This window comes from Amblyomma mixtum, chromosome 10 (genome assembly GCF_055824585.1).
Source record: "Amblyomma mixtum isolate Tamu chromosome 10, ASM5582458v1, whole genome shotgun sequence".
NCBI classification, from domain to species: Eukaryota; Metazoa; Arthropoda; class Arachnida; order Ixodida; family Ixodidae; genus Amblyomma; species Amblyomma mixtum.
Genome location: NC_143021.1, coordinates 185,982,548 through 185,991,408, shown reverse-complemented (window position 1 = coordinate 185,991,408; position 8,861 = coordinate 185,982,548). Strand labels below are relative to the sequence as shown.

Genomic DNA, 8,861 nt, shown 5'->3' with positions numbered 1-8,861 from the left:
AGCCGGTCCAGGGAGTCATCATTCTGTGGCACAGGATAAACGTCCTATTTGGTGACTTTGTTTAGACGCCTGTAATCAACACAGAACCGTAGGGTTCCATCCTTCTTCGCCACAAGAACAACAGGCGATGCCCACGGGCTCGTCGACGGCTGTATCACGTCGTCCTGGAGCATTTCTTGAACTTGCCGGCGAATGGCGTCACGTTCCTTCGAAGAGACCCGATAAGGCGGCTGGCATAACGGTCGCTGGTTTCCGTCAACAATAATGCGGTGCTTTGTGATCGGAGTCTGCCTGACCTTGGAGGTCGAGGCAAAACAGTCGCGGAAAGATTCGATAATGCCCTCCAGGCAGCGTTTCTGATGAGACGGGAGGTTCGGGTTCACGTCGGTCTTTATGGGAGTGGTCGGTGCCTCCACTGATGCCGGGATTTCGGACAACGCGTGCTGTCCCGCGAATTCACAAAGTTCTTCGAAGTACGCAATAGCTGTTTTGCCAGGCAAACACTGAGGTTCAGAACCAAAATTGGTCACCAAAAGTTCGGTTCGCCCACTGTTCAATTCAATAATTCCGCGAGCTACGCACACTTGCCGACCCAGGAGCAGCGAGATGTTGGTTTCAGCGATGCCACGAGTGCTGGGGCTGTTATCGCACTCTACGGTAACAAACATGCTGGCTCTTGACGGGATCAACACCTGGTCATTACAGACGCAAAACTTAGCCCTGCGTGGCACGGTATCGTCGTCGACAGGGCCTTGGGTGGAAAACGACACGATTAGCTCCTGAAGATTGATGACGGCACCGTACTCCTGAAGGAAATCCAAACCGAGTATGAGGTCCTTGAGCACTCGGGTAACACAGCAAAGCAACCAGGGAAAGTAACACCGCGGATCTGGATTTGCGAAGTGCAGACACCAATCGGAGTTACGACATGGCCACCAGCTGTCCGGATCTGCGGCCCGGACCAAGGAGTTAGAACCTTCCTCAGGGCTGTGGCTAACCGACTGCTCATTACAGAAAAATCGACGCCGGTATCCACGAGAGCGGTAACGTCATGGTTGTCGGCGGATACCGGAATTTCGGCGGAAACCAGTCGGTCGCAGCGCGTCGTTGATGTCGTCGGGTCACGTCGTCGTTGATCGGAGTGTCGCGGCGAATGTTCGGGTGGAGGCTCTTGACACGTTCCAGTAGCGGCGGCCCTACCCCCGGAGGACGCCGTCTTCAGATTTCCCGATGTGGGGATGCGCCTCTGAACTGGCCAGAGGACGACGGGCGGCCGGGCGAAGAGAACCACCTTGGGGATGGCGATCGGGACTGGCGTCGCTGCGGGGTCGAGGACTGCACGTTATCGGCCAGGTACAGCTCCATATCCGGTGGTCTTTCACCGTAGCGTGGTCGAGGTGCGTCAGGTGAAAACCCCCTTAAACCCATTATGCGGTAGGGGCAGTGACGGAGGATGTGGCCGGGCTCCCCGCAGTGGTAACAGAGCGGCCGATTATTTGGCGTACGCCACACGTGCGCTTTGCTCATGGGGGGCCTGAACGCCTGCGACATGGGTGGTACTGGCATGGCAGGTACTGGCAGAGATGGTACTGGCACGGGAACGACGGGGGAAAAGGCTTGCATCGCTGGCCTAGGACTTCGTAGTGCTTCGCTGTACGTCATAACGGAGGGCGCCGGGTGTGGAGCGGGAGGCGGCTGCACAGCTCGTCGGATTTCGTCACGGACCACGTCCGTTACGGCAGCGACACTAGCCTGTGGAACTTCGAGGCGAAGTTTCGCCAGTTCCTCGCGAACGAATCTTCTTACAAGCTCCCGAAGCTCCTCGGCGGGCAGCGACGTAGGCGTGTACTGGGAAGCGGCTGCTACGGTAGCCTGACGACCGTAGTGCGCACCTCGTTCCTGCAGAGACCGCTCGATACTCGTTGCCTCCCTTGTGAAGTCGGCCACTGTTCTTGGCGGGTCACGGACCAGTCCGGCAAGGAGCTGCTCCTTTACGCCGCGCATTAGGTGGCGCACTTTCTTGGCCTCGGGCATAGCAGGGTCGGCTCGGTTGAAGAGACGCATCATGTCCTCAACGAACATGGTGACGCTCTCATTTGGCTGCTGGGACCTGGAGTGCAGAGCGACTTCCGCCTTCTCTTTTCTTTCACTGTTGCCGAATGTCGCCAGCAACTCACGCCGAAAAACCTCCCAGGTGGCAAAAGAGGTCTCGTGGTTCTCGAACCAGATCTTTGCCGAGTCCTCTAGCGTGTAGTAGACATTCCTCAACTTGGGCTCACCGTCCCACTGGTTGAAGGCTGCCACACGGTCGAAACTGGCCTACCAATCTTCAACGTCTTCAAACCTGTCTCCGTGGAACGTCGGCGGTGACCGGGGCGCGTGGAGCACGAACGGAGCGTCAGCTCCAAAACGTTGAGTGGTCTGGCTGCCAGTGGTTGTTGTCATCTTCCTTGGCAGTTTTGTCAGGCCGCTAAACTCTGGCTGTAGGCCTAGCAGGCGGCGGCTCGCTTTGTGCACGGGGGTTGTGTCTACGCCCTGAGAACTGGCTTCAAAGGCGTCTTCAGAGTCAGTGTACATGGGACGTTACCCAGCCGGCTCTACCAAATATGTCACGGCTAGGCAGTCGGGACGGCCAGGACACGTTTTGCTGTGCAGCGCCAGGTAGCAGCGGACTCCCGAGGGGACCACACAGAAGAGAGGACGAAGAAGCAGCCCTGCCCGCCACCATGGCTAAGGCTAGCCAGAATAGCGGGGAAGGCAGTTCGGCCGGGAGACGGCGCCACGAGAGTACCCAGGAATGTGGCAATATTTAGTAGAAACCACCTATATCAGTCCGAAGCTCAGAAATTTAGTGACAGCCAGTGTCATATAATGGCTGCTGTTCCCGATCTCCTTCCCAGAATACCTAAGTGTAGTACAGTATGGTTTTGACTCGTTCACTTACTGTTACACACAACCATTATTGTAGCGGTTTAATCGCTGCGAAACGTGCAGTACTTCACTGTAGGAAATCATACACGCCGTGGCGTATTTTGTTTGCCATTCATGCATTAGCAGTGTTGTCTCTAAACACTCCTTTACACGAACTATTCGTTACGCAACTGCAGCGCATCGGACGGGAGTTAACGGCGCATGATAGTTAGGTAGATAGCGATGTGTAACTCATGCCGGTCATATCCACAGGTGGCATCGATATGTACTGAAATCAGCTTCCACTTGTGGTGGACAGGTAGAGTGGTTGTTGAATTTTGGGATATTGAGGAGTTCACTCACGAACAGCCGTCACAATGGCGCTTGCTTTGCATGAGCATTTAACTGTCCACAAAAGATTGCGTTGTTTTCATTTGTCATCAGTGCACGTTTTTCCATCCGAAATTTCACATGGAAAATGCCCGTGTCTAGTGCAACCTCTCACGTTTGTCACTTGTTGCGGGCAATGACTGGAAATAAACGAGGCGTTGAATGAGGGTGGCCATGGCCAACCTGGAGAAACAAAATAAATATTGCCGCTACTTGGTTGTGATCCCGCAGCGACGCGAACAGATCAGCTTCCCTGGCCACTGCACGAGATAACTACGCTACTGCCGCAGCCCATCACGCCTCCTATTAAACTGCAACACACTCTCGCACTGATCACGGCACGTCCCCCTACTCGATCTGCGCGCAAATTTCGAAAGGAAAAGAAACGCGCTTTCAATAGCGCTTTGAGGAGCGTGGTGCTGGTGTTCACCTGCAAAAGAATGCCTTCGTTCAATATTTTTTCTTTAGCAAAAATAAACTGCGAGAAATATTTTTTGTAGTTCATTGTAACTCAATGAATTTATTCTTTTTCTCTCAGCAAAGCGGCAAACTTTTTTTTTGGTGGCTTACTGTGCGGCAATCCTGTGTGCTGAACAAAATTCTTGGCAGAGCTGGTTGCTCTATTCCTTAGGAACAGTGCAATTGATGAGAAACAGTAAGTAGGATACCCCACACCTTTGTTGCGCTCTCGCAGCTATAATTCGCTAAAAGCGCTGTGGCTAATTAATATTGCCGTCGTTAGTACTTGCTAGCTTCTTTTATTGTTTCTTATTCCGCTTTTCAGCCGTGAAGCCATCACGCATGTATACTCATCTTAAGTGAAGTGCTTTCTACGACCAATAATATGACTACATACATTAAGCGCCAAGCTTTGACCAGTCGTGGACATCACTGTATAACATGGTTTACGCCTCTGTTTCTGCCAGCGTGACGTTACTGGCTAAACTAAAACACGTCTATCGCATACATTCTTTCTATTACACAATACTCATAACAAACAGAAATTTCACTTTGCAGTCGTTTTCGCAGAAACAGTGACGAAATCAAAACGTTCTAATGTAGGCTGCTTAGAACAAGCACAAGATGAAGTAAAGGAAAAAAATTGCTGCCGATAAAGGGAACAATAGACTCTTAATACCTAATATATTTGCAATTACTAATCATGCCCGAGGTTTTAGGTGAAATTCAGTAAAATTGTACAGCTTTTAAAACGTATTTTAAGGATAAGTTTTAATGCACAAAACAGACAAGATTTTTTTGCCTTGGTCAAATATTTTTTTAATTCTGCAGGCATTTCCGTCTGACCTTTACTTGCGTTAAAATTTCAATTTGTGCTTTTTGCCGCCATCACCTGACAGTGCACAATAGAAAACCCGTTATGAAAACTGTGAGCTTTGCTGGGCTGTTGGCGACGTCATGTCAGTGGGAAGAAACGCTGGCCTGTTTTCTCGCAGCTCTCTTTGTTTCAACTTCACTTGAACGCCTGACAAACCACATCGGGAAGAAATGCTTTCCAATAATGCTGACAATGAAGCCGTATCCTCCTGGTTCTCTCGCTATCAAGGTAATGTTCCTTGTCCCCAATCGCAAAAAATGTAAAAGAAGAAAGTGGCGTGTAAGGACCTGTAATTAGTGCGTGTCGGCAGTGTGTGCCATCAGAGCGGGTCCGCACGAACTGTCAATCATTCATTACCGGATTAATTAATAAAATAGGTTGTTTATTAAATATTTAATTAAAACGGATCAATTATTAGGTCACTAAGATGACAGTAAATAATTAGTTTGGTGAAATAACTGATTACCTGAGTTAATAAATTACTTAACAAATCAAGCGGTAATTTAATAGAGCCTGTGAATTGGTACTTATTTATATAAATAAAGAATTCAGTTGCATTAAATTCAGTTGTCATCGAAATTGTTAATAAATAGGTTAATTAAATTATCAATGAATTAATCATCCCAATTAGTAAACCACTTCTTCAATTCAATGGCAATTCAACCTAAATGCTGATCAATTAATAAAGTATTAATTCATTAAATGTTTAGTACTATGGTGTGCTTGCTAGACAATCTAGCAACGGGACCAACGTCCTCGGATGAGAGAGAACCGAAGTTCGAGCGAAAACACGAGTTCGAAACTGCAAAGGCGTGAAATAACGAACACGCAGCAACAGGATCGGCAGCAGTCAGAGAAATTTTTTCGCATTACTACACATAAGAAAACTTGAGTGCACCCTTGTCATTTTTGCTCAGTGAGAAGAAAGACAAGTTCGACATCGCGCTTTTTCTCCTCCAATTCAGCCATAAAGCACTGGCTCTCCGCATGAAGCAATTGTTTCCCATCAAGCGGTGTTTATTCTAGAAATGTATTGTGATGGGTGTTGTAAAGACCCTCGTATTACCTTGAAACTCGCCTCGATTCTGCCGTAAGTAATAAGGTTATGTACCATCGCCCCATGAGCACAGCCTTTCGTAGCGAAAGCTACATTGGCTACGAACTTGCGATTTCACTGTGGCGGTGCTCCGAGGAGGCAGAGAGACCAACCTTGAGCCGTTGCCTAGCAACTGCCGCAGCTGGCGGACGCTCCTCGCTCGGAGCGCCATCTGGCATGAGGTCACACCGCGCGCCACGTCGTTGCGCTCGCCTCAGCTCCCTTCGCCAGCTGTGTCGCATGCCTGATAAGACGTCGGATTGAAAAGGAGAGCTCGCGTGCATCGCAACCACAGTTGAGGCGGCAGTATGGCAGAGTATCTCAAGCGCAAAAGGGCGGCGGATGCTGCCCACGTCTCCGCGTCGACAACGGCCATTGGTTTGGTTGCCTTTCATTCCGTGTAACCTGGCTCAGCCGAGCTGAGTCAGGGCCATTTTTTCCTTTCGGGTAAGTATTCTTGTCTAGTGCAACTGTGCTTCGTTTGTGTAGAGTTCAGTGTAAATCTCAAACTTTTCTTGGTGGTGGTGAAAACTTTATTTGGAGGGAGGGGAGTTTGGGACACGTAGGTCCTTGGGCCCCCGCACGGCCCCACTGCACTCAAACGTTTATTTCCCGGAGGCTCATGACGCTGGCAGCCCGGCCTGCGGCGATGGCTTGCTTAGCCGGGTCCTCTGTTTTCTTTATGGGCAAGGTACTCTTGTATGATGTGCGCTTGTGGAGTTCGCTTCTTACGAAAGCGTGTGGGGGATGATCGCACACTGCGGGGAGGTTGCATGATGGTGGAAGTGGTTTGAGCTTGTACGGCGTCCCTGGTAGTGGTAGTCCCTGGCACACGATTTCAAGGTATCAAATCACAAACTCAAATCACATTAGTAATGGCCTTAATGGATGCGCGTGGCTGACTATGGGTAGCAGAAGTGCTCTGGAACTGTACTGATTCTAAGGGCATACGCCATGTCGGCATAGGTCTTATGTATTCACGGCGAGGCTGATTGGTTTCAACATAAAAGCGACTTATGGGTGATGCTCTGTACACGCCTGTTGCAAGACGCAGACCCAAGTCGTGCGCCCCTTCTCACAGTTTTAGGTAAGATGACAACGCTGATCCGTACTTCGTACATTCGTAACACCTAACATACTAGAGAATGGTGAATGTGTAAAACACACTCGGACTCCCAATGTTGGAGGAAGGGTATTGAAGGCAATGGCAGTTGCGCACTTCAATGCAGTTGCGCAACAAATGTCGCCGCTTTGTATTTCCGAGCATCTGAGGCACAAGTTGTAGTTGTTGCAGACGCCGCTGACGTGATCGGTCCACATGCAGTTCCTGCACTGCAGTGGTATATCTAGGAAAGGTCGAACTGGGTGCCAAAAGTGCCTAACCTTCACGTATTTCAGTATACAGTCACCCTTGATGGTCCGCTTGATGCATTTAGACCTTCTGCTGTGCCGATCATGAATTATTGAAATGCTGTTGATGGCCGTCGAAACATGGACAAGTCGCTGTGATAGATCGGGATGTCGACGTTGCAAACTACGCCAGTTGAAATCTCGCTGTCTTGGAGGATAACAGCGCGTATGCTGATATTTTATAGTTTCGTGATAGAGGTTGGACATTCTGGTGCGCTTCACTCCTAGACATCAATGTCAATGACGTATTTATAGGGGTTTGCAAATTCGTAGAAAATATAACTGGCTTGCCTGGTCAGGAGTTTCAGGCTATCTGTTGGTTGCATTGGCACAAACAAACCAGTGAGGGCCGGGGCACTTCGCGCTATCATGATCGTTGACGGGACATGACTCGGCTTGTCTGCATCGCCTGCCCTTTTCCTTGCTGCTAATGACCGGTACAAACCCATCGTAAATAGGTCCACGAGAACATGCGGAATTTGTGCTGCCTCAGCAGCTCTTTCAGGCTGGATGAACGTAGCTGCATCAGATATTTTCAAGATAAACGCTAGGTGGATTTCCACCGGCGCGAAGTAACCCCCTCCCACACTGCAACTCTTACAAGGATTCATCGAAAGCTTCGTTCTTCCAAGCCAGGAGGGGAGAGGATAAATGCACATGTACATTTCCTCTCATCGAACATTTATTTCACGAGCAACAATTTTGTTCGATAAATTTATGCTTTGTCTCATGGTGCCTCGGTACGCAGCAGAGGTGGAAAACCCTGGCGTTGCTGCGGCAAGAGGATGGCTAGTCCATGTTGGTAGTGGTTTACAGGCACTGCTATGTGCTCATCCTTTTCTAGCCACTGCCATGCTCGTGTGTTGTCCCATGTTGTCCATCAAGCCAGTGCGCGTTGACATGGTACTCGTTTTTGTCATGATGAGAAGCGCCAGCTTGCTTTTACTGCAGGACAGCTGCAAATGCAAAGCACAGAAAAAGAACATTCGACAGCGCAAGCTGTGCGAAGCACACGAAGAAAAGCTGAGTGCGGACGCTAACTATGCCGGAAGGTGCACTAACTTCGTGGTCTGTAGGTCTGTGCGGCTGCATTTAAGAGCGTTCAATATCGCTATCTCTAAAAAGTCAAAGCAGTGTTTCAACTTTCAGGCAGTGTTTGAGAAAGTAACCCAATGTGACTTATCGCTGCAAGTGAAGCCGAGTACAGAAGTGACAAAAATACACTGGCTGCTAGTAATTCTTACCAAGGACATGCTGCTCAGCTGCGACCCAAGTGGTACAACCCCGGGGAGCCAAGCAGAGCCAAAGAGGGCTTCTGGACACCTAGTGCTCTCAACAACTCTCAAACTGTCAGCCCTTGTAGATGAATAAAGTTTTTCCTTCTCCGCTCGCTCCAAAGGACATACTGAAATGATGCACAAATACTCATTTCGAAACCGACGCCATTGGTGCATTCCGGGTGCATCACTACGTTCACAGTGAAATTACTACATAACACCCCTCACCAATATGTCCTCAGTATCTGCATTACTGGGCATCACAAGGATGGTAACTGCTAAAACTAGTCACGTACATGCACATATAGTGCAGCTCTTATTTATTAAGACCAACCAGTTTAAAATATATTGTTATACAACACAGTAAAATAAAGATAGTTCTGAGGCAATAAATGTTAGGTCTTGATAATAAAGCCTTCAAAATGCATGCGCCGCGGACTTC

General features: G+C 49.2%; 1 protein-coding gene across 1 annotated transcript in view; it reads right to left on the bottom strand.

Moving 5' to 3' along the window:
* Window positions 1-7,430: 7,430 nt before the first annotated feature.
* The window catches only part of LOC149327955 (uncharacterized), a 59,785-nt gene continuing 58,354 nt past the window's right edge, over window positions 7,431-8,861 (bottom strand). The window contains exon 16 of the mRNA XM_089563043.1: window positions 7,431-8,098. The gene's annotated coding sequence lies outside the window, so the exon portion shown is untranslated. The remainder of the gene's footprint in view (window positions 8,099-8,861) is intronic.